The following is a 21,788-nucleotide window of genomic DNA, read 5'->3' as shown; positions in this document are numbered from 1 at the left end:
TGTGGTAGACATGTGGTAGATATGTGGTAGATAAGGATGTCTGGAAGAAAAGCGAGAATATAAAGAGGAGAGAGGATGAAGGGAGGGAGGAAGGGAGGGAGGGAGGAAGGGAGGGAGGGAGGGAGGGAGGTAGGGAGGGAGGGAGGGAGGATGGAAGGGAGGGAGGGAGGGAGAGAGTGAGGGAGTGAGGGATGGTGGGAGGGAGGGAGGGAGGAAGGGATGGAGGAAGGGATGGAAGGAGGGAGGGAGGGATGGAGGAAGGGATGGAAGGAGGGAGGGAGGGATGGAGGAAGGGAGGAATGGAGGAAGGAAGGGAGAGATGGAGGGAGGGAGGGAGAGAGGGTAGAGTTTTTGCATCACAACTCCCAGGTCGGTTTTTGTGAAGGAACATGAGTGTGGTGATTAAGAGAGAGAGGGAGGAATGAGGGAGGGAGGGAGCTATGAGGGAGAGAGGGACTGTGAGGCAGGGAGCTGTGACGGAGAGAGGGAGCTGTGAGGGAGGAAGACATTCTCAGGTATACACAGATGCTCCAGCATGGGAGTCACTGACTCACCACACACTACGTGGGAGTCACTGACTCACCACACTACATGGGAGTCACTGACTCACCACACTACATGGTGATCATTGACTCACCACACTACATGGGAGTCACTGACTCACCACACTACATGGGAGTCACTGACTCACCACACTACATGGGAGTCACTGACTCACCACAAACTACATGGTGATCATTGACTCACCACACTACATGGGAGTCACTGACTCACCACACACTACATGGTGAACATTGACTCACCACACTACATGGGAGTCACTGACTCACCACACACTACATGGTGATCATTGACTCACCACACTACATGGGAGTCACTGACTCACCACACTACATGGTGATCATTGACTCACCACACTACATGGTAGTCACTGACTCACCACACACTACATGGTGATCATTGACTCACCACACACTACATGGGAGTCACTGACTCACCACACACTACATGGTAGTCACTGACTCACCACACACTACATGGTAGTCACTGACTCACCACACACTACATGGGAGTCACTGACTCACCACACACTACATGGGAGTCACTGACTCACCACACACTACATGGGAGTCACTGACTCACCACACACTACATGGGAGTCACTGACTCACCACACACTACATGGGAGTCACTGACTCACCACACACTACATGGTAGTCACTGACTCACCACGCACTACATGGTGATCACTGACTCACCACACATTACATGGTAGTCACTGACTCACCACGCACTACATGGTGATCACTGACTCACCACACACTACATGGGAGTCACTGACTCACCACACACTACATGGTGATCACTGACTCACCACACACTACGTGGTGATCACTGACTCACCACACACTACATGGTGATCACTGACTCACCACACACTACGTGGTGATCACTGACTCACCACACACTACGTGGTGATCACTGACTCACCACACACTACGTGGTGATCACTGACTCACCACACACTACATGGTGATCACTGACTCACCACACACTACGTGGTGATCACTGACTCACCACACACTACATGGTGATCACTGACTCACCACACACTACATGGTAGTCATTGACTCACCACACACTACATGGTAGTCACTGACTCACCACACACTGCATGACAGTCACTGACTCACCACACACTACATGGTAGTCACTGACTCACCACACACATGGTAGTCACTGACTCACCACACACTACACGGTAGTTACTGACTCACCACACACATGGTAGTCACTGACTCACCACACACTACATGGTGATCACTGACTCACCACACACTACATGGTGATCACTGACTCACCACACACTACGTGGTGATCACTGACTCACCACACACTACATGGTGATCACTGACTCACCACACACTACATGGTAGTCACTGACTCACCACACACTGCATGACAGTCACTGACTCACCACACACTACATGGTAGTCACTGACTCACCACACACATGGTAGTCACTGACTCACCACACACTACACGGTAGTTACTGACTCACCACACACTACGTGGTGATCACTGACTCACCACACACTACGTGGTGATCACTGACTCACCACACACTACATGGTGATCACTGACTCACCACACACTACACGGTAGTTACTGACTCACCACACAATACATGGTAGTCACTGACTCACCACACACTACATGGTAGTCACTGACTCACCACACACTACATGGTAGTCACTGACTCACCACACACTACATGGTAGTCACTGACTCACCACACACTACATGGTAGTCACTGACTCACCACACACTACATGGTAGTCACTGACTCACCACACACTACATGGTAGTCACTGACTCACCACACACTACATGGTGATCACTGACTCACCACACACTACATGGTGATCACTGACTCACCACACACTACATGGTAGTCACTGACTCACCACACACTACATGGTAGTCACTGACTCACGACACACTACATGGTAGTCACTGACTCACCACACACTACATGGTAGTCACTGACTCACCACACACTACATGGTAGTCACTGACTCACCACACACTACATGGTAGTCACTGACTCACGACACACTACATGGTAGTCACTGACTCACCACACACTACATGGTAGTCACTGACTCACCACACACTACATGGTAGTCACTGACTCACCACACACTACATGGTAGTCACTGACTCACCACACACTACATGGTAGTCACTGACTTACCACACACTACATGGTAGTCACTGACTCACGACATACTACATGGTAGTCACTGACTCACCACACACTACATGGTAGTCACTGACTCACCACACACTACATGGTAGTCACTGACTCACCACACACTACATGGTAGTCACTGACTTACCACACACTTCATGGTATTCACTGACTCACCACACACTACATAGTAGTCACTGACTCACCACACACTACATGGTAGTCACTGACTCACCACACACTACATGGTAGTCACTGACTCACCACACACTACATGGTAGTCACTGACTCACCACACACTACATAGTAGTCACTGACTCACCACACACTACATAGTCACTGACTCACGACCCACTACATGGTAGTCACTGACTCACCACACACTACATAGTAGTCACTGACTCACCACACACTACATAGTAGTCACTGACTCACCACACACTACATGGTAGTCACTGACTCACCACACACTACATGGTAGTCACTGACTCACCACACACTACATGGTAGTCACTGACTTACCAGACAGTAACAGGTACAGTAATAAGAACAACAAGAGGGGGGAGGGGGAAGTGGCAGACAGTGGCAGGTACAGTAACAAGAACAGGAGGGTGGAGGGGGAAGTGGCAGACAGTGGTATGTAGAGTAACAAGAACAACAGGAGGGGTAGGGGGAAGTGGCAGACAGTGGCAGGTACAGTAACAAGAACAACAGGAGGGGGAGGGGGAAGTGGCAGACAGTGGCAGGTACAGTAACAAGAACAACAGGAGGGGGAGGGGGAAGTGGCAGACAGTAGCAGGTACAGTAACAAGAACAACAGGAGGGGGAGGGGGAAGTGGCAGACAGTGGCAGGTACAGTAACAAGAACAACAGGAGGGGGGAGGGGGAAGTGGCAGACAGTAGCAGGTACAGTAACAAGAACAACAGGAGGGGAGGGGGAAGTGGCAGACAGTAGCAGGTACAGTAACAAGAACAACAGGAGGGGAGGGGGAAGTGGCAGACAGTAGCAGGTACAGTAACAAGAACAACCGGCGGGGGAGGGGGAAGTGGCAGACAGTGGCAGGTACAGTAACAAGAACAACAGGAGGGGGAGGGGGAAGTGGCAGACAGTAACAAGAACAACAGGGGGAGGGGGAAGTGGCAGACAGTGGCAGGTACAGTAACAACAACAGGAGGGGGAGGGGGAATTGGCAGACAGTGGCAGGTACAGTAACAACAACAGGAGGGGGAGGGGGAATTGGCAGACAGTGGCAGGTACAGTAACAACAACAGGAGGGGGAGGGGGAATTGGCAGACAGTGGCAGGTACAGTAACAACAACAGGAGGGGGAGGGGGAATTGGCAGACAGTGGCAGGTAACAGACAGTGGCTGGTTCCTGTTTGTTTTTCCGTTGGTTTGTAATGTGTTGCGGCGTGAGAAACCTCACCTGTTTGTGATACTTCCCCCTCCCCCTCCCTAGAACCACGTTGGTGGGCAGGGTGGGCCGTCAGGGTGGGTTAGAAGGCAGGGTGGGCCACCAGGGTGGGTTAGAATTCAACGTGGGCCACCTGGAGGCTTAAAATTGAAGGATGTACTGCCAGGGTTAGAAGGCAGCAAGGGCCGCCAGGGTGGGTATGAAGGCAGGGTGGGCCACCAACGTGGGTTAGAAGGCAGGGTGGGTCGCCAGGGTGGGTTACAAGGCAAGGTGAGCCGCCAGGGTGGGTTAGAAGGCAGGGTGACCCGCCATGGTGGGTTAGAAGGCAGGGTGACCCGCCATGGTGGGTTAGAAAGCAGGATGGGCAGCCAGGGTGCGTTAGAAGGCAGGGTGAACCGACAGGGTGGGTTAGAAGGCAGGGTGCGCCGTGAGGGTGGGTTAGAAAGCAGGTTATGCTGCCAGTGTGGGTTAGAAGGAGAGGAGGTACTGCCAGGGTGGGCTAAAAGGCTAGTTCGGCCGCCAGGGTAGGCTAGAAGGCTAGTTGGGCCGCCAGGGTTGGCTACAAGGCTAATTGGGCCGCCAGGGTGGGCTGCAAGGCTAGTTGTGCCGCCAGGGTGGGCTAGATACCTAGTTGGACAGCCAGGGTGGGCTAAAAGGCTAGTTGGGCCGCCAGGGTGGGCTAGAAGGCTACTTGTGCAGCCAGGGTGGGCTAGAAGGCTAGTTCTGCAGGCAGGGTGGGCTAGAAGGCTAGTTGTGCCGCCAGGGTGGGCTAGAAACCTAGTTGGGCCGCCAGGGCGGGCAAAAAACTAGTTGGGCCGCCAGGGTGGGCTAGAAGGCTACTTGAGCAGCCAGGGTGGGCTAGAAGGCTAGTTCGGCCGCCAGGGTGGGCTAGAAGGCTAGTACGGCCGTCAACGTGGGCTAGAAAGGTAGTTGAGCCGCCAGGGTGGGTTAAAAGGCTAGTTGTTCCGCCAGGGTGGGCTAAAAGGCTAGTTCTGCCGCCAGGGTGGGCTAGAAAGCTAGTTCGGACACCAGGGTGAGCTAGAAGGCTAGTTGGGCCGCCAGGGTAGGCTAGAAGGCTAGTTGTATTGCAAGGGTGGGCAAGAAGGCTAGTTGTATTGCCAGGGTGGGCTAGAAGGCTAGTTGTGCCGCCAGGGTGGGCTAGAAGGCTAGTTTTGCCGCCAGGATGGGCTAGAAAGCTAGTTGGGCCTCCAGGGTGGGCTAGAAGGCTAGTTGTGCCGCCAGGGTGGGCTAGAAGGCTAGTTGGGTCGCCAGGGTGGGCTAAAAGGCTAGTTAAGACGGCAGGGTGGGCTAGAAGGCTATTTGGGCCGCGAGGGAGAGCTACAAAGCAAGTTGCATCGCCAGGGTGGGCTAGAAGGCTAGTTGGGCCGCCAGGGTGGGCAAGAAGGCTAGTTAGGCCGCCAGGGAGGGCTAGAAGGCTAGTTGGGAAGCCAGGTTGGTCTAGAAAGGCTAGTTGAGACGCCAGAGTGGATTGGAAGGCTAGTTGGGCCGCCAAGGTGGGCTAGAAGGCTAGTTGGGCCCCTATGGTGGACTAGAAGGCTAGTTGGGCCGCCAGGGTGGACAAGAAGGCTAGTTCGGCCGCCAGGGTGGGCTAGAAGGCTAGTTGGGCCGCCAGAGTGGGCTAGAAGGCTAGTTGCATCGCCAGGGTGGTCTACAAGGCTAGTTGGGCCGCCAGGGTGGGCTAGAAGGCTAGTTGCATCGCCAGGATGAGCTAGAATTCTAGTTGTATCGCCAGGGTGGGCTAGAAGGCTAGTTGCATCGCCAGGGTGGGCTAGAAGGCTAGTAGGGCCGCCAGGGTGGGCTAGAAGGCTAGTTGCATCGCCAGGGTGGGCTAGAAGGCTAGTAGGGCCGTCAGGGTGGGCTACAAGGCTAGTTGCATCGCCAGGGAGGGCTAGAAGGCTAGTAGGGCCGCCAGGGTGGGCAAGAAGGCTAGTTGGGCCGCCAGGGTGGGCTAGAAGGCTACTTGAGACGCAAGGGTGGACTAGAAGGCTAGTTGGGCCGACAAGGTGGGCTCGAAGGCTAGTTGGGCCCCATGGTGGACTAGAAGGCTAGTTGGGCCGCCAGGGTGGGCTAGAAGGCTAGTTTGCCGCCAGGGTGCGCTACAAGGCTAATTGGGCTGCCAGGGTGGGCTACAAGGCTAGTTGTGCCGCCAAGGTGGGCTAGAAACCTAGTTGGGCCGCCAGGGTGGGCCAGAAGGCTAGTTGGGCCGCCAGAGTGGGGTAAAAGGCTAGTTGGGTCCACAGGGTGGGCTAGAAGGCTAGTTGGGCCGCTAAGGTGGGCTAGAAGGCTAATTGTGCCGCCAGGGTGGGCTAGAAGGCTAGTTGTATCGCCAGGGTGGGCTAAAAGGATAGTTGTATCGCCAGGGTGGACTAGAAGGCTAGTTGGGCCGCCAGGGTGGGCTAAAAGGCTAGTTGAGCCGCTAGGGTGGGCTAGAAGGCTAGTTGGGCCGCAAGGGTGGGCTAGAAAGCTAGTTGGGCCGCTAGGGTGGGCTAGAAGGATAGTTGGGCCGCCAGGGTGGGCTAAAAGGCTAATTGTATTGCCAGGGTGGGCTGGAAGGCTAGTTGGGACGCCAGAGTGGACTAGAAAGCTAGTTGGGCCGCCAAGGTGGGCTAGAAGCCTAGTTGTATCGCCAGGGTGGACTAGAAGGCTAGTTGGGCCGCCAGGGTGGACTAGAAGGCTAGTTCGGCCACCAGGGTGCGCTAGATATCTAGTTGTTCCGCCAGGGTGGGCTAGAAGACTAGTTAGGCCGCAAGGGTGCACTAGAAGGCTAGTTGGGTTGACAGGGTGGGCTGGAAGGCTAGTTGGGCCGCCAGGGTGGGCTAGAAGGCTAGTTGGGCCGCGAGGGTAGGCTAGAAGGCTAGTTGGGGAGCCAGTGTGGACTAGAAGGCAAGTTGGGCTGCCAGGGTGGGCTAGAAGGCTGGTTGGGCCTCCAGGGTGGGCTAGAAGGCTAGTTGTATTGCAAGGGTGGAATAGAAGACTAGTCGTATTGCCAGGGTAGGCTAAAAGGCTAGTTGTACAGCCAGGGTGGGCTAGAAGGCTAGTTGTATTGCCAGGGTGGGCTAGAAGGCTAGTTGTATCGCCAGGGTGGGCTAGAAGGCTAGTTGAGACGCCATCGTGGACTAGAAGGCTAGTCGGGCCTCCAGGGTGGGCTAGAAGGCTAGTTGGGCCTCCAGGGTGAGCTTGAAGGCTAGTTGAGACGCCAGTGTGGACTAGAAGGCTAGTTGGGCCGCAAGTGTGGGCTAGAAGGCTAGTTGGGCCGCAAGGGTGGGGTAGAAAGCTACTTGTATTGCCAGGGTAGGCTAAAAGGCTAGTTGTACAGCCAGGGTGGGCTAGAAGGCTAGTTGTATTGCCAGGGTGGGCTAGAAGGCTAGTTGTATCGCCAGGGTGGGCTAGAAGGCTAGTTGTATCGCCAGGGTGGGCTAGAAGGCTAGTTGTATCGCCAGGGTGGGCTAGAAGGCTAGTTGTATCGCCAGGGTGGGCTAGAAGGCTAGTTGTATCGCCAGGGTGTGCTAGAAATCTAGTTGCATCGCCAGGGTGGGCTAGAAGGCTAGTTGGGCCGCCAGGGTGGGTTAGAAGTCTAGTTTGGCCGCCAGGGTGGGCTAGAAGGCTAGTTGGGCAGCAGGGTGGGCTAGAAGCTTAGTTGTACCGTCAGGGTGGGCTAGAAGGCTAGTTGGGGCGCCAAGGTGGTCTAGAATACTAGTTGGGCCGCCAAGATGGGCTAGAAGGCTAGTTGGGCCTCCAGGGTGGGCTAGAAGGCTAGTTGGGCAGCAGGGTGGGCTAGAAGCTTAGTTGTACCGCCAAGGTGGGCTAGAAGGCTAGTTGGGACGCCAGGGTGGACTAGATGGCTAGTTTGGCTGCCAAGGTGGGCTAGAAGGCTAGTTGGGCCGCCAGGGTGTTCTAGAAGGGTAGTTGGGCCGCCTGGGTGGACTAGAAGGCTAGTTGGGCCGCCAGGGTGAACTACAAGGCTAGTTGAGCCGCCAGGGTGGACAAGAAGGCTAGTTCGGCAGCCAGGGTGGGATGGAAGGCTAGTTGGGCCGCTAAGGTAGGTTAAAAGGCTAGTTGGGCTGCCAGGGTGGGCTAGAAGGCTAGTTGGGCCACCAGGGTGGGCTGGAAAGCTAGTTGGGCCGCTAAGGTGGGCTAGAAGGCTAGTTGTACTGCCATGGTGGGCTAGATGGCTAGTTGTACCGCGAGGGTGGGCTAGAAGTCTAGTTGGGCCGCCAGAGTGGGCGAGAAGGCTACTTGGGCCGCCAGGGTGGGCTAGAAGGCTAGTTGGGCAGCAGGGTGGGCTAGAAGCTTAGTTGTACCGCCAAGGTGGGCTAGAAGGCTAGTTGGGACGCCAGGGTGGACTAGATGGCTAGTTTGGCTGCCAAGGTGGGCTAGAAGGCTAGTTGGGCCGCCAGGGTGTTCTAGAAGGGTAGTTGGGCCGCCTGGGTGGACTAGAAGGCTAGTTGGGCCGCCAGGGTGAACTACAAGGCTAGTTGAGCCGCCAGGGTGGACAAGAAGGCTAGTTCGGCAGCCAGGGTGGGATGGAAGGCTAGTTGGGCCGCTAAGGTAGGTTAAAAGGCTAGTTGGGCTGCCAGGGTGGGCTAGAAGGCTAGTTGGGCCACCAGGGTGGGCTGGAAAGCTAGTTGGGCCGCTAAGGTGGGCTAGAAGGCTAGTTGTACTGCCATGGTGGGCTAGATGGCTAGTTGTACCGCGAGGGTGGGCTAGAAGTCTAGTTGGGCCGCCAGAGTGGGCGAGAAGGCTACTTGGGCCGCCAGGGTGGGCTAGAAGGCTAGTTGGGCCACCAGGGAGGGCTAGAAGGCTAGTTGTATGACCAGGGTGCGCTAGAATCTAGTTGAGTCTACATGGTGGTCTAGAAGGTTAGTTGTATCGCCAGGGTGGGCTAGAAAGCTAGTTGTATCGCCAGGGTGGGCTATAAGGCTCTTTGTTTCGCCAAGGTGGGCTAGAAGGCTAGTTGCATCGCCAGAGTGGGCTAGAAGGCTAGTTTGGCCACCTAGGTGGGCTAGAAGGCTAGTTGGGTCGACAGGGTGAGCTAGAACACTAGTTCGGCCGCCAGGGTGAGCTAAAATGCTAGTTGGGCTGCCAGGGTGGGCTAGAAGGCTAGTTGGTTCGACAGGGTGAGCTAGAACACTAGTTCGGCCGCCAGGGTGGGCTAGAAGGCTTGTTGGGCCGCCAGGGTGGGCTAGAAGGCAAGTTGGGCTGCCAATGTGGGCTAGAAGGCTAGTTGGGCCGCCAGGGTGGGCTAGAAGGCTAGTTGGGCCGCCATGATTAACAATAAAACTAGTTGGGCCCCCAGAGTGGACTAGAATGCTAGTTCGGCCGCCAGGGTGGGCTAGAAGGCTAGTTGGGTCGACAGTGTGGCCTAGAAGGCTAGTTGGGCCGCCAGGGTAAGCTAGAAGGCTAGTTGGGGCGCCAGGGTTGGCTAGAAGGCTAGTTGGGCCGCTAGAGTGGGCTAGAAGGCTAGTTGGGCCGACAGGGTGGGATAGAATGCTAGTTCGGCTGCCAGGGTGGGTTAGAAGGCTAGTTGGGTCGACAGTGTGGCCTAGAAGGCTAGTTGGGCCGCCAGGGTAAGCTAGAAGGCTAGTTGGGGCGCCAGGGTTGGCTAGAAGGCTAGGATGGCCGATAGGGTTGGCTAAAAGGCTAGTTTGGCCGCCAGGGTGGGCTAGAAAGCTAGTTGGGCCGCCAGGGTGAGCTAGAAGGCTAGTTGGGCCGCCAGGGTGGGCTAGAAGGCTAGTTGGGCCGCCAGGGTAAGCTACAAGGCTAGTTGGGCCGCCAGGGTGGGCTACAAGGCTTCTTGAGCCGCCAGGGTGGTCTACAAGGCTAGTTGGGACGCCAGGGTGGGCTAGAAGGCTAGGTGGGCCGCCAGGGTGGGCTAGAAGGCTAGTTGGGCCTCCAGGGTGGGCTAGAAGGCTAATTGTATCGCCAGGGTGGGCTAGAAGGCTAGTTGCGTTGACAGGGTGGGCGGGAAGGCTAGTTTTGCCACCAAGGTGGGCTAGAAGGATGGTTGGGCCGCCAGGGTGGGCTAAAAGGCTAGTTGGGCCGCCAGAGTGGGCTAGAAGGCTGGTTGGGCCGCCAGGGTGAGATAGAAGGCTAGTTGGGCCGCCACGGTGGACTAGAAAGCTAGTTGGGTCCCAGGGTGGGCTAGAAGGCTAGTTGTATTGCCAGGGTGGGCTAGAAGGCTAATTGTACCGCCAGGGTGGGCTCGAAGGCTAGTTGTATCGCCAGGGGGCTAGAAGGCTAGTTGGGTTGACAGGGTAGGCTGGAAGGCTAGTTGGGCCGCCAGGGTAAGCTAGAAGGCTAGTTGGTCCACCAGGGTGGGCTAGAAGGCTAGTTTGGCCTCCAGGGTGAGCTAGAAGGCTAGTTGGGCCGCAAGTGTGGGCTAAAAGGCTAGTTGGGCCGCCAGGGTGGACTAGAAGGCTAGTTGCGCCGCCAGGGTGGACTAGAAGGCTAGTTCGGCCTCCAGAGTGGGCTAGATTGCTAGTTGGGCCGCCTGAGTGGGCTAGAAGGCTAGTTGGGTCGCCGGGGTGGGCTAAAAGGCTAGTTGTATTGCCAGGATGGGCTGGAAGGCTAATTGTACCGCCAGGGTGGGCTAGAAGGCTAGTTGTATCGCCAGGGTGGGCTAGAAGGATAGTTGAATCGCCAGGGTAGACTAGAAGGCTAGTTGGGCCGCCAGGGTGGGCTAGAAGGCTAGTTGGGTCGCCAGAGTGGGCTAAAAGCCTAGTTGGGTCCACAGGGTGGGCTAAAAGGCTAGTTGGGCCGCCAAGGTGGGCTAGAAGGCTAGTTGGGACGCCAGGGTGGACTAGGAGGCTAGTTGGGCCGCCAAGGTGGGCTAGAAGGCTAGTTGGGCCCCCAGGGTGGACTAGAAGGCTAGTTGGGCCGCCAGGGTGGGCTAGAAGGCTAGTTGTATTGCCAGGGTGGGCTAGAAGGCTATTTGTACAGCCATGGTGGGTAGAAGGCTAGTTGTATCGCCAGGGGGCTAGAAGGCTAGTTGGATTGACAGGGTAGGCTGGAAGGCTAGTTGGGCCGCCAGTGTGGGCTAGAATGCTAGTTGGGCAGCCAAGGTGGGCTAGAAGGCTAGTTGGGTCCCCAGGGTGGACTAGAAGGCTAGTTGGGCCGCCAGGGTGGACTTGAAGCCTAGTTGGGCCGCCATGGTTGGCTAGAAGGCTAGTTGGGCCGCCCGGGTGGGCTAGAAGACTAATTAGGCTGCCAGAGTGGGCTAGAAGGCTAGTTGGGTTGACTGGGTGGGCTGGAAGGCTAGTTGGGACGCCAGTGTGGACTAGAAGTCTAGTTGCGCCGCCAAGGTGGGCTAGAAGGCTAGTTGGGCCCCCAGGGTGGACTAGAAGGCTAGTTGGGCCGCCTGGGTGGACTAGAAGGCTAGTTCTGCCGCCATGGTTGGCTAGAAAGCTAGTTGGGCCGCCAGAATGGGCTAGAAGACTAGTTAGGCCGCCAGGGTGGGCTAGAAGGCTAGTTGGGTTGACAGGGTGGGCTGGAAGGCTAGTTGGGCCTCCAGGGTGGGCTAGAAGGCTAGTTGGGGCGATAGGGTGGGCTAGAACCTTAGTTGGGCCGCCAGGGTGGGCTAGAAGGCTAGTTGGGCCGCCAGGGTGGGCTAGAAGGCTAGTTGGACCGCCAGGGTGTTCTAGAAGGCTAGTTGGGCCGCCAGGGTGGGCTAGAAGGCTAGTTGTATTGTCAGGGTGGGCAAGAAGGCTAGTTGTACCGCCAGGGTGAGCTAGAACGCTAGTTGTATCGCCAGGGTGGGCTAGAAGGCTAGTTGCATCGCCAGGGTGGGCTAGAAGGCTAGTTGTATCGCCAGGGTGGGCTAGAAGGCTAGTTGTATCGCCATGGTGGTCTAGAAGGCTAGTTGGGCCGCCAGAGTGGGCTAGAAGGCTAGTTGTATCACCAGGGTGCGCTAGAATCTAGTTGTACCTCCATGGTGGTCTAGAAGGTTAGTTGTATCGCCAGGATGGGCTAGAAAGCTAGTTGTACCGCCAGGGTGGGCTATAAGGCTCTTCGGGCCGCCAGCGTGGGCTAGAAGGCTAGTTGCATCGCCAGAGTGGGCTAGAAGGCTATTTGTTCCGCCAGGGTGGGCTAGAAGGCTAGTTGGGCCGACAGGGTGGGCTAGAACCCTAGTTGGGCCGCCAGGGTGGGCTGGAAGGCTAGTTGGGCCGCCAGGGTGGGTTAGAAGGCTAGTTGGGACGCCAGGGTGTACTAGATGGCTAGTTGGGCTGCCAGGGTGAACTAGAAGGCTAGTTGGGCCGCTAGGGTGAACTAGAAGGCTAGTTGGGCGCCCAGGGTGGACTAGAAAGCTAGTTCGGCCGCCAGGGTGGGCTAGAATGCTAGTTCGGCCGCCAGGGTGGGCTAGAAGGCTAGTTGGGTCTCCAGGGTGGGCTTGAAGGCTAGTTGGGCCGCCAGGGTAAGCTACAAGGCTAGTTGAGCCGCCAGGGTGGGGTACAAGGCTAGTTGAGCCGCCATGGTGGGCTACAAGACTAGTTGGGACGCCAGGGTGGACTAGAAGGCTAGGTGGGCCGCCAGGGTGGGCTAGAAGGCTAGTTGGGCCGCTAAGATGGGCTAGAAGGCTAGTTGGGCCGCCAGGGTGGACTAGAAGGCTAGTTCGGCCGCCAGGGTGGGCTAGAAGGCTAGTTGGGCCGTCAGGGTGGGCTAGAAGGCTAGTTCGGCCGCCAGGGTGGTCTAGAAGGCTAGTTCGGCCGCCAGGTTGGGCTAGAAGGCTAGGTGCATAGCCAGAGTGGGCTAGAAGGCTAGTTGTACTGCCAGGGTGGGCTAGAAGGCTAGTTGGGTCAACAGGGTGGGCTAGAACCCTAGTTCGGCTGCCAGGGTGGGCTAGAAGGCTAGTCGGGCCGCCAGGGTGGGTTAGAAGGCTAGTTGGGACGCCAGAGTGGACTAGATGGCTAGTTGGGCTCCCAACATCGGCTAGAAGGCTAGTTGGGCCGCCAGGGTGGGATAGAAGGCTAGTTGGGCCGCCAAGGTGAACTAGAAGGCTAGTTGGGCCCCCAGGGTGGACTAGAAGGCTAGTTCGGCCGCCAGGGTGGGCTAGAATGCTAGTTCGGCCGCCAGGGTGGGCTAGAAGTCTAGTTGGGTCGACAGGGTGGCCTAGAAGGCTAGTTGGGCCGCCAGGGTAAGCTAGAAGGCTAGTTGGGGCGCCAGGGTGTGCTAGAAGGCTAGTTGGGTCGCCAGTGTGGGCTAGAAGGCTAGTTGGGCCGCCAGGGTGCGCTAGAAGGCTAGTTTGGCCGCCAGGTTTGGCTAGAATGCTAGTTGGGCCGCCAGGGTGGGCTAGAAGGCTAGTTGGGCCGCCAGGGTGGGCTAGAAGGCTAGTTGGGCCGCCAGGGTAAGCTACAAGGCTAGTTGGACCGCTTGGGTGGGCTATAAGGCTAGTTGAGCCGCCAGGGTGAGCTAGAAGGCTAGTTGGGACGCCAGGGTGGGCTAGAAGGCTAGTTGGGCCGCCAGAGTGGGCTAGAGGGCTGGTTGGGCCGCCAGTGTGGGCTAGAAGGCTAGTTGGGCCGCCAGGGTGGGCTAGAAGACTAGTTGGGCCACCCGGGTGGATTTGAAGGCTTGTTCGGCCGCCAAGGTGGGCTAGAAGGCTAGTTGGGCCGCCAGGGTGGGCTAGAAGGTTAGTTGGGCCGCCAGAATGGACTAGAAGGCTAGTTGGGCCGCCAGGGTGGACGAGAAGGCAGGGTGAAGAGAGAGAGAGAGAGAGAGAGAGAGGTTTGAGAGAGAGTAGGTAACAGAGAGAGAGAGAGGTTAAAGAGAGAGTTGGGGATAGAGAGAGAGAGAGAGAGAGAGAGAGTAGGTAACAGAGAGAGAGAGAGGTTAAAGAGAGAGTTGGGGATAGAGAGAGAGAGAGAGAGAGAGAGCGTGAGAGAGAGGTTAGAGAGAGAGTTGGGAACAGAGAGAGAGAGAGGTTAGAGAGAGAGTTGGGAACAGAGAGAGAGAGGTTAAAGAGAGAGTTGGGAACAGAGAGAGAGAGAGGTTAAAGAGATACAGTGTTGGATAGAGAGAGATAGGTTAGAGTGTTGGAGAGCGAGAGAGAGGTTAGAGAGTGTTGGATAGAGAGAGAGAGAGAGAGAGGTTAGAGAGAGTGCTCAACGAGCATACCTCGTTGAGCACTCGAGGACGTTCAACAAGCATATCCTGTCTCTGGTAAATACTTGGAGAAAAAAGGAGAAAACGGAGAAGGAATATACGATATATTCTTTTATTTGTTGATAGGCGGAGGAAGGACCGTATTCTCTGTACGTGGTGCGTCCTTTATGTCCGTGCGCACGGGCGAGCGAGTACGCACGCAACGTACGGCTTCTTGAGTGGGTATGAGACGGTTCTCTCACGGCTCCTGGGAGGCCAGGTGTGGGAGGAGGGGCCAGGAGCTGAGTATTGGCTCCCTCTTGCATGCTCAACTTGGTGAGAGTTCATACACACACACACACATACACACACACACACACACACACACACACACAACATACACAACATACACACACACACACACACACACACACACACACACACACACACAACACACAACATACACACAACATACACGCACACACACACACACACACATACACACACACACGCACACACAACACACAACATACACACAACACACACACACACACACACACACACACACACACACACACACACACAACAAACAACATACACACACACACACACACACACACACACACACACACACACCACACACACACACACACACACCACACACACACACACACACACACACACACACACACACACACACACACACACACACACACACACACACACATCCTGGGAGTAATAACAAAAGCGATATTCCCAGAGGGATACCAGATATTAAGATAGAGAAAGGGAGAGAGGAACTGATCACCAACCACTGTTGTTCTGAGGGACTGGAAAAAAATGCTCACCCACCAGATTTCAAACACTACGTCTCTGATACAGTCGAATTTTGTTCTAAAAAGAAATACCATATTAGAATTACCCTCTCAGAATTAATATCTGAAAATGGTGCTTTTAGAATCATAAGAGTTGGAGGAAATACTGACAGTATTATACAACTCTCCACCAAACAGCAGGATATTAAACTAGAAAAAGGAAATGCTCTTAGTATAATACAACTCTCCACCAAACAACAGGACAGTGCACAACTAGAAGAAGGAAATGCTCTTAGTATTATACAACTCTCCACCAAACTGCAGGACATTGCACAACTAGAAGAAGGAAATGCTCTTAGTATTATACAACTCTCCACCAAACACCAGGATAGTAAACAATTAGTAAAAGGAAATGCTCTTAGTATAATACAACTCTCCACCAAACAACAGGACAGTGCACAACTAGAAGAAGGAAATGTTCTTAGTATTATACAACTCTCCACCAAACTGCAGGACAGTGCACAACTAGAAGAAGGAAATGCTCTTAGTATTATACAACACCCCACCAAACAGCAGGAGAGAAATCTATCACTAGAATAACAGGAAACAAAGCTGGTATTGGAAAAAGCAAGAGAGAGAAAAAAAATCGGGACTAAATCACTGATATTAGGAAATTTCAATGATTGATTAGAACTGGGAATCCCAGAGGAAGACTCCAAACACAGGAAAAGTTAATTAGGAAAGCACGTATGATTTTTTTAGTCAATATGTTAAGGGAATGAGAAAAGTGAGACGTGCAGGGTCTGGGAGCGATCCAGGGCACGGTAAGACATTGGGCATGTTACCTCACACCTTCTGTCACTGTTCACCTAGCAGTAAGTAGGTACCTGGCTGCTAGCCGACTGTTTTGGGTGGCATCCTGGGGGGACAAGATTTACCTAAGTTGTCATAAATTCCCTACATAAACAGAATCTTTCAATATGATACTGGATTGCATGCAGCCAGCAGTAACGGCCTGGTTGATCAGTCCCTGATCTACCACGAGGCCTGGTTATGGACCGGGCCGCGGGGACGTTGACCTCTGGAACACTCCTCCAGGCAGGTAAACAAACGTCACGACTCAAGGTAGAGAGAGTCTGCCAGACAGTGTGCGGGGAACAGTAGATTTAAAAACGATAGAAATAGTGATAGGAGATAAACTTACATGGATACGAAAGGAAGATAAAGAAGTAAGATGACAGTCAAGGAGAAAGCGATGCGGGCGATTAAGAATGGGAGAGCACTTGAGAATGAGTGAGTAGTGGATAACAACCCTCAGTGGAAGTCTCAGAGTGATCCCAAGGCTCTGGGAGAGTGAGTAGTAGATAACAGACCTCAGTGGAAGACTGAGAGATCCCAAGACTCTGAGAGAGTGAGTAGTGGATAACAGACCTCAGTAGAAGTTTCAGAGTGATCCCAAGGCTCTGGGAAAGTGAATAGTGGATAACAGACCTCAGTAGAAGTTTCAGAGTGATCCCAAGGCTCTGGGAAAGTGAGTAGTGGATAACAGACCTCAGTAGAAGTTTCAGAGTGATCCCAAGACTCTGAGAGAGTGAGTAGTGGATAACAGACCTCAGTAGAAGTTTCAGAGTGATCCCAAGGCTCTGGGAAAGTGAGTAGTGGATAACAGACCTCAGTAGAAGTCTCAGAGTGATCCCAACACTCAGAAAGAGTGAGTAGTGGATAACAGACCTCAGTAGAAGTCTCAGAGTGATCCCAAGACTCTGGGAGGGTGAGTAGTGGATAACAGACCTCACTAGAAGTCTCAGAGTGATCCCAAGACTCTGGGAGAGTGAGTAGTGGATAACAGATCTCAGTAGAAGTCTCAGAGTGATTCCAAGACTCAGGAAGAGTGAGTAGTGGATAACAGACCTCAGTGGAAGTCTCAGAGTGATCCCAAGACTCTGAAAGAGTGAGTAGTGGATACAATACCTCAGTGGAACAGGTGTTAAGGCACCACAGACTCACAGCAACTACGAACACACGAACACTGCTAATGAAAGTATACAAGGAATTTCCAGGGGTCTGAGTGTGGCTGAGAGAAAACAAGGCCTGGAGAAGGGAAAAAATTCCATTTTTGCTTCTCCTTTTCAGGTGCGTGTCCTTTACCTAATTGTACTCTGTGTGTGTGTGTGTGCTCACTTATATGTGGCTGCAGGGGTCGAGTCATAGCCCTTGGCCCCCGCCTCTTCACTGGTCTCTACTATTTCCACTCCTTGAGCCTTGTTGGCAGGTGTGTACTCACTTGTTTGTTGTTGCAGGGGTCGATTCGAAACTCCTGGCCCAGCCTCTTCACTGGTCGCTACTAGGTTCACTCTCTCTTCCTGCTTCATGAGCTTTATCATATCTCTTCTTAAAGCCATGTATGGATCCTGCCTCCACTACATCGCTCTCCAGATTGTTCCACTTCCTGACAACTCTATGACTGAAGAAATACTTCCTAACATCCCTGTTGCTTATCTGAGATTTCAACTTCCAGCTGCTACCCCTTGTTACTGTGTCCCCTTGTTGCTGTGTCCCCTTGTTGCTGTGTCCCCTTGTTGCTGTGTCCCCTTGTTGCTGTGTCCCCTTGTTGCTGTGACGCCTTGTTGCTGTGCCCCCTTGTTGCTGTGTCCCCTTGTTGCTGTGTCCCCTTGTTGCTGTGTCCCCTTGTTGCTGTGTCCCCTTGTTGCTGTGTCCCCTTGTTGCTGTGACCCCTTGTTGCTGTGACACCTTGTTGCTGTGTCCCCTTGACGCTGTGACGCCTTGTTGCTGTGTCCCCTTGTTGCTGTGTCCCCTTGTTGCTGTGTCCCCTTGTTGCTGTGTCCGCTTGTTGCTGTGTCTCCCTGTTGCTGTGTCCCCTTGATGCTGTGACACCTTGTTGCTGTGTCCCCTTGTTGTTGTGTCCCTTTGTTGCTGTGTACCCTTGATGCTGGGACCCCTTGTTGCTGTGTCCCCTTGTTGCTGTGTCCCCTTGTTGCTGTGTCCCCTTGTTGCTATGTCCCCTTGTTGCTGTGTCCCCTTGTTGCTGTGTCCCATTGTTGCTGTGTCCCCTTGTTGCTGTGACACCTTGTTGCTATGTCCCCTTGAAGCTGTGACGCCTTGTTGCTGTGCCCCCTTGTTGCTGTGTCTACCTGTTGCTGTGTCCCCTTGATGCTGTGACACCTTGTTGCTGTGTCCCCTTGTTGCTGTGTCCCCTTGTTGCTGTGTCCCCTTGTTGCTGTGTCCCCTTGTTGCTGTGTCTCCCTGTTGCTGTGTCCCCTTGATGCTGTGTCCCCTTGTTGCTGTGTCCCCTTGTTGCTGTGTCCCCTTGTTGCTGTGTCCCCTTGTTGCTATGTCCCCTTGTTGCTGTGTCCCCTTGTTGCTGTGTCTACCTGTTGCTGTGTCCCCTTGATGCTGTGACACCTTGTTGCTGTGTCCCCTTGTTGCTGTGTCCCCTTGTTGCTGTGTCCCCTTGTTGCTGTGTCCCCTTGTTGCTATGTCCCCTTGTTGCTGTGTCCCTTTGTTGCTGTGTCTACCTGTTGCTGTGTCCCCTTGATGCTGTGACACCTTGTTGCTGTGTCCCCTTGTTGCTGTGTCCCCTTGTTGCTGTGTCCCCTTGTTGCTGTGTCCCCTTGTTGCTGTGTCTCCCTGTTGCTGTGTCCCCTTGATGCTGTGTCCCCTTGTTGCTGTGTCCCCTTGTTGCTGTGTCCCCTTGTTGCTGTGTCCCCTTGTTGCTATGTCCCCTTGTTGCTGTGTCCCCTTGTTGCTGTGTCCCATTGTTGCTGTGTCCCCTTGTTGCTGTGTCCCAATGTTGCTGTGTCTCCTTGTTGCTGTGTCCCCTTGATGCTATGACACCTTGATGCTGTGTCCCCTTGTTGCTGTGTCCCATTGTTGCTGTGTCCCCTTGTTGCTGTGTCCCAATGTTGCTGTGTCTCCTTGTTGCTGTGTCCCCTTGATGCTATGACACCTTGATGCTGTGACCCCTTGTTGCTGTGTCCCCTTGTTGCTGTGTCCCCTTGTTGCTGTGTCCCCTTGTTGCTGTGTCCCCTTGTTGCTGTGTCCCCTTGTTCCTTTGTACCCCTGTTGCTGTTTCCCATTGTTGCTATGAGGTCCATGTCTGTTTAGAGCTCTATCAACCAGCATTTTTGTCAAGAGCATAGGCCTGGAGGAGCACTGCAAAAGGCCTACAGAACTTATATTTGAGTTACCCCCTCACATACTTTAAAAATTATATTACCCCTCAGTATTTAGCGCTTACCCAGCATATGGTACTTACCTAACCCCTTGGCACTGCCCGCTGGCGCTGACCACCAGCACACTATTGGCCCTCATCCACCTTGACACACTGTGACAATGACCACTGGCACTGACCACTGGCACTGACCACTGGTACTAACCACTGGCACTGGCCACTGTCACTCCACCTTGACACACTGTGACACTGACCACTGGTACTAACCACTGGCACTGACCACTGGCACTCCAACTTGGCACACTGTGACACTGACCACTGGTACTAACCACTGGCACTGACCACTGGCACTCCACCTTGACACACTGTGACACTGATCACTGGTTCTAACAACTGGCACTGACCACTGGCACTCCACCTTGACACACTGTGACACTGACCACTGGTACTAACCACTGGCACTGACCACTGGCACACCACCTTGACACACTGTGACACTGACCACTGGTACTAACAACTGGCACTGACCACTGGCACTCCACCTTGACACACTGTGACACTGACCACTGGTACTAACCACTGGCACTGACCACTGGCACTCCACCTTGACACTGAATTACTTCTGGTTCAAGAATAAAGGTGCCAAGACTATTCCCCGAGGTATGACTTGTGTACGTGGCTTGTACCTTGACCACTTATATTGTCTTGTACACTTGTAGTCTCTTGTACACTTGTACAGTGTTTTGTACACTTGTACAGTGTCTTGTACACTTGTGTCTTGTACACTTGTAGTGTCTTGTACACTTGTAGTGTCTTGTACACTCGTACAGTGTCTTGTACACTTGTAGTGTCTTGTACACTTGTAGTGTCTTGTACACTCGTACAGTGTCTTGTACACTTGTAGTGTCTTGTACACTTGTAGTGTCTTGTACACTCGTACAGTGTCTTTTACACTTGTAGTGTCTTGTACACTTGTAGTGTCTTGTACACTCGTACAGTGTCTTGTACACTTGTAGTGTCTTGTACACTCGTACAGTGTCTTGTACACTCGTACAGTGTCTTGTACACTTGTAGTGTCTTGTACACTCGTACAGTGTCTTGTACACTTGTAGTGTCTTGTACACTCGTACAGTGTCTTGTACACTTGTAGTGTCTTGTACACTTGTACATTATCTTGTACACTTGTAGTGTCTTGTACACTTGTAGTGTTTTGTACACTTGTAGTGTCTTGTACACTTGTACAGTGTCTTGTACACTTGTAGTGTCTTGTATACTTGTACAGTGTCTTGTACACTTGTAGTGTCTTGTACACTTGTAGTGTTTTGTACACTTGTAGTGTCTTGTACACTTGTACAGTGTCTTGTACACTTGCACAGTGTCTTGTACATTTGTACAGTATCTTGTACACTTGTAGTGTCTTGTACACTTGTACAGTGTCTTGTACATTTGTACAGTGTCTTGTACACTTGTAGTGTCTTGTACACTTGTAATGTCTTGTACACTTGTACAGTGTCTTGTACATTTGTACAGTGCCTTGTACACTTGTAGTGTTTTGTACACTCGTAGTGTCTTGTACACATGTAGTGTCTCGTACACTTGTAGTGTCTTGTACACTTGTACAGTGTCTTGTACACTTGTACAGTGTCTTGTACACTTGTACAGTGTCTTGTACACTTGTAGTGCTTTGTACAATTGTAGTGTCTTGTACACTTGTAGTGTCTTGTACACTTGTACAGTGTCTTGTACACTTGTACAGTGTCTTGTACACTTGTACAGTGTCTTGTACACTTGTACAGTGTCTTGTACACTTGTACAGTGTCTTGTACACTTGTACAGTGTCTTGTACACTTGTACAGTGTCTTGTACACTTGTAGTGTCTTGTACACTTGTAGTGTCTTGTACACTTGTAGTGTCTTGTACATTTGTACAGTGTCTTGTACACTTGTAGTGCTTTGTACACTTGTAGTGTCTTGTACACTTGTACAGTGTCTTGTACACTTGTAGTGTCTTGTACACTTGTAGTGTCTTGTACACTTGTACAGTGTCTTCTACACGTTTACAGTGTCTTGTACAGTTGTAGTGTCTTGTACACTTGTACAGTGTCTTCTACACGTGTACAGTGTCTTGTACAGTTGTAGTGTCTTGTACATTTGTACAGTGTCTTGTACACTTGTAGTGCTTTGTACACTTGTAGTGTCTTGTACACTTGTACAGTGTCTTGTACACTTGTAGTGTCTTGTACACTTGTAGTGTCTTGTACACTTGTACAGTGTCTTCTACACGTGTACAGTGTCTTGTACAATTGTACAGTGTCTTGTACACTTGTAGTGTCTTGTACACTTGTAGTGTTTTGTACACTTGTAGTGTTTTGTACACTTGTAGTGTCTTGTACACTTATACAGTGTCTTGTACACTTGTAGTGTCTTGTACACTTGTAGTGTCTTGTACACTTGTAGTGTCTTGTACACTTGTACAGTGTCGTGTACACTTGTAGTGTCTTGTACACTTGTAGTGTCT

Source organism: Cherax quadricarinatus, chromosome 96 (genome assembly GCF_038502225.1).
Source record: "Cherax quadricarinatus isolate ZL_2023a chromosome 96, ASM3850222v1, whole genome shotgun sequence".
Lineage (NCBI taxonomy): Eukaryota > Metazoa > Arthropoda > Malacostraca > Decapoda > Parastacidae > Cherax > Cherax quadricarinatus.
This window is presented reverse-complemented; position numbering follows the sequence as displayed.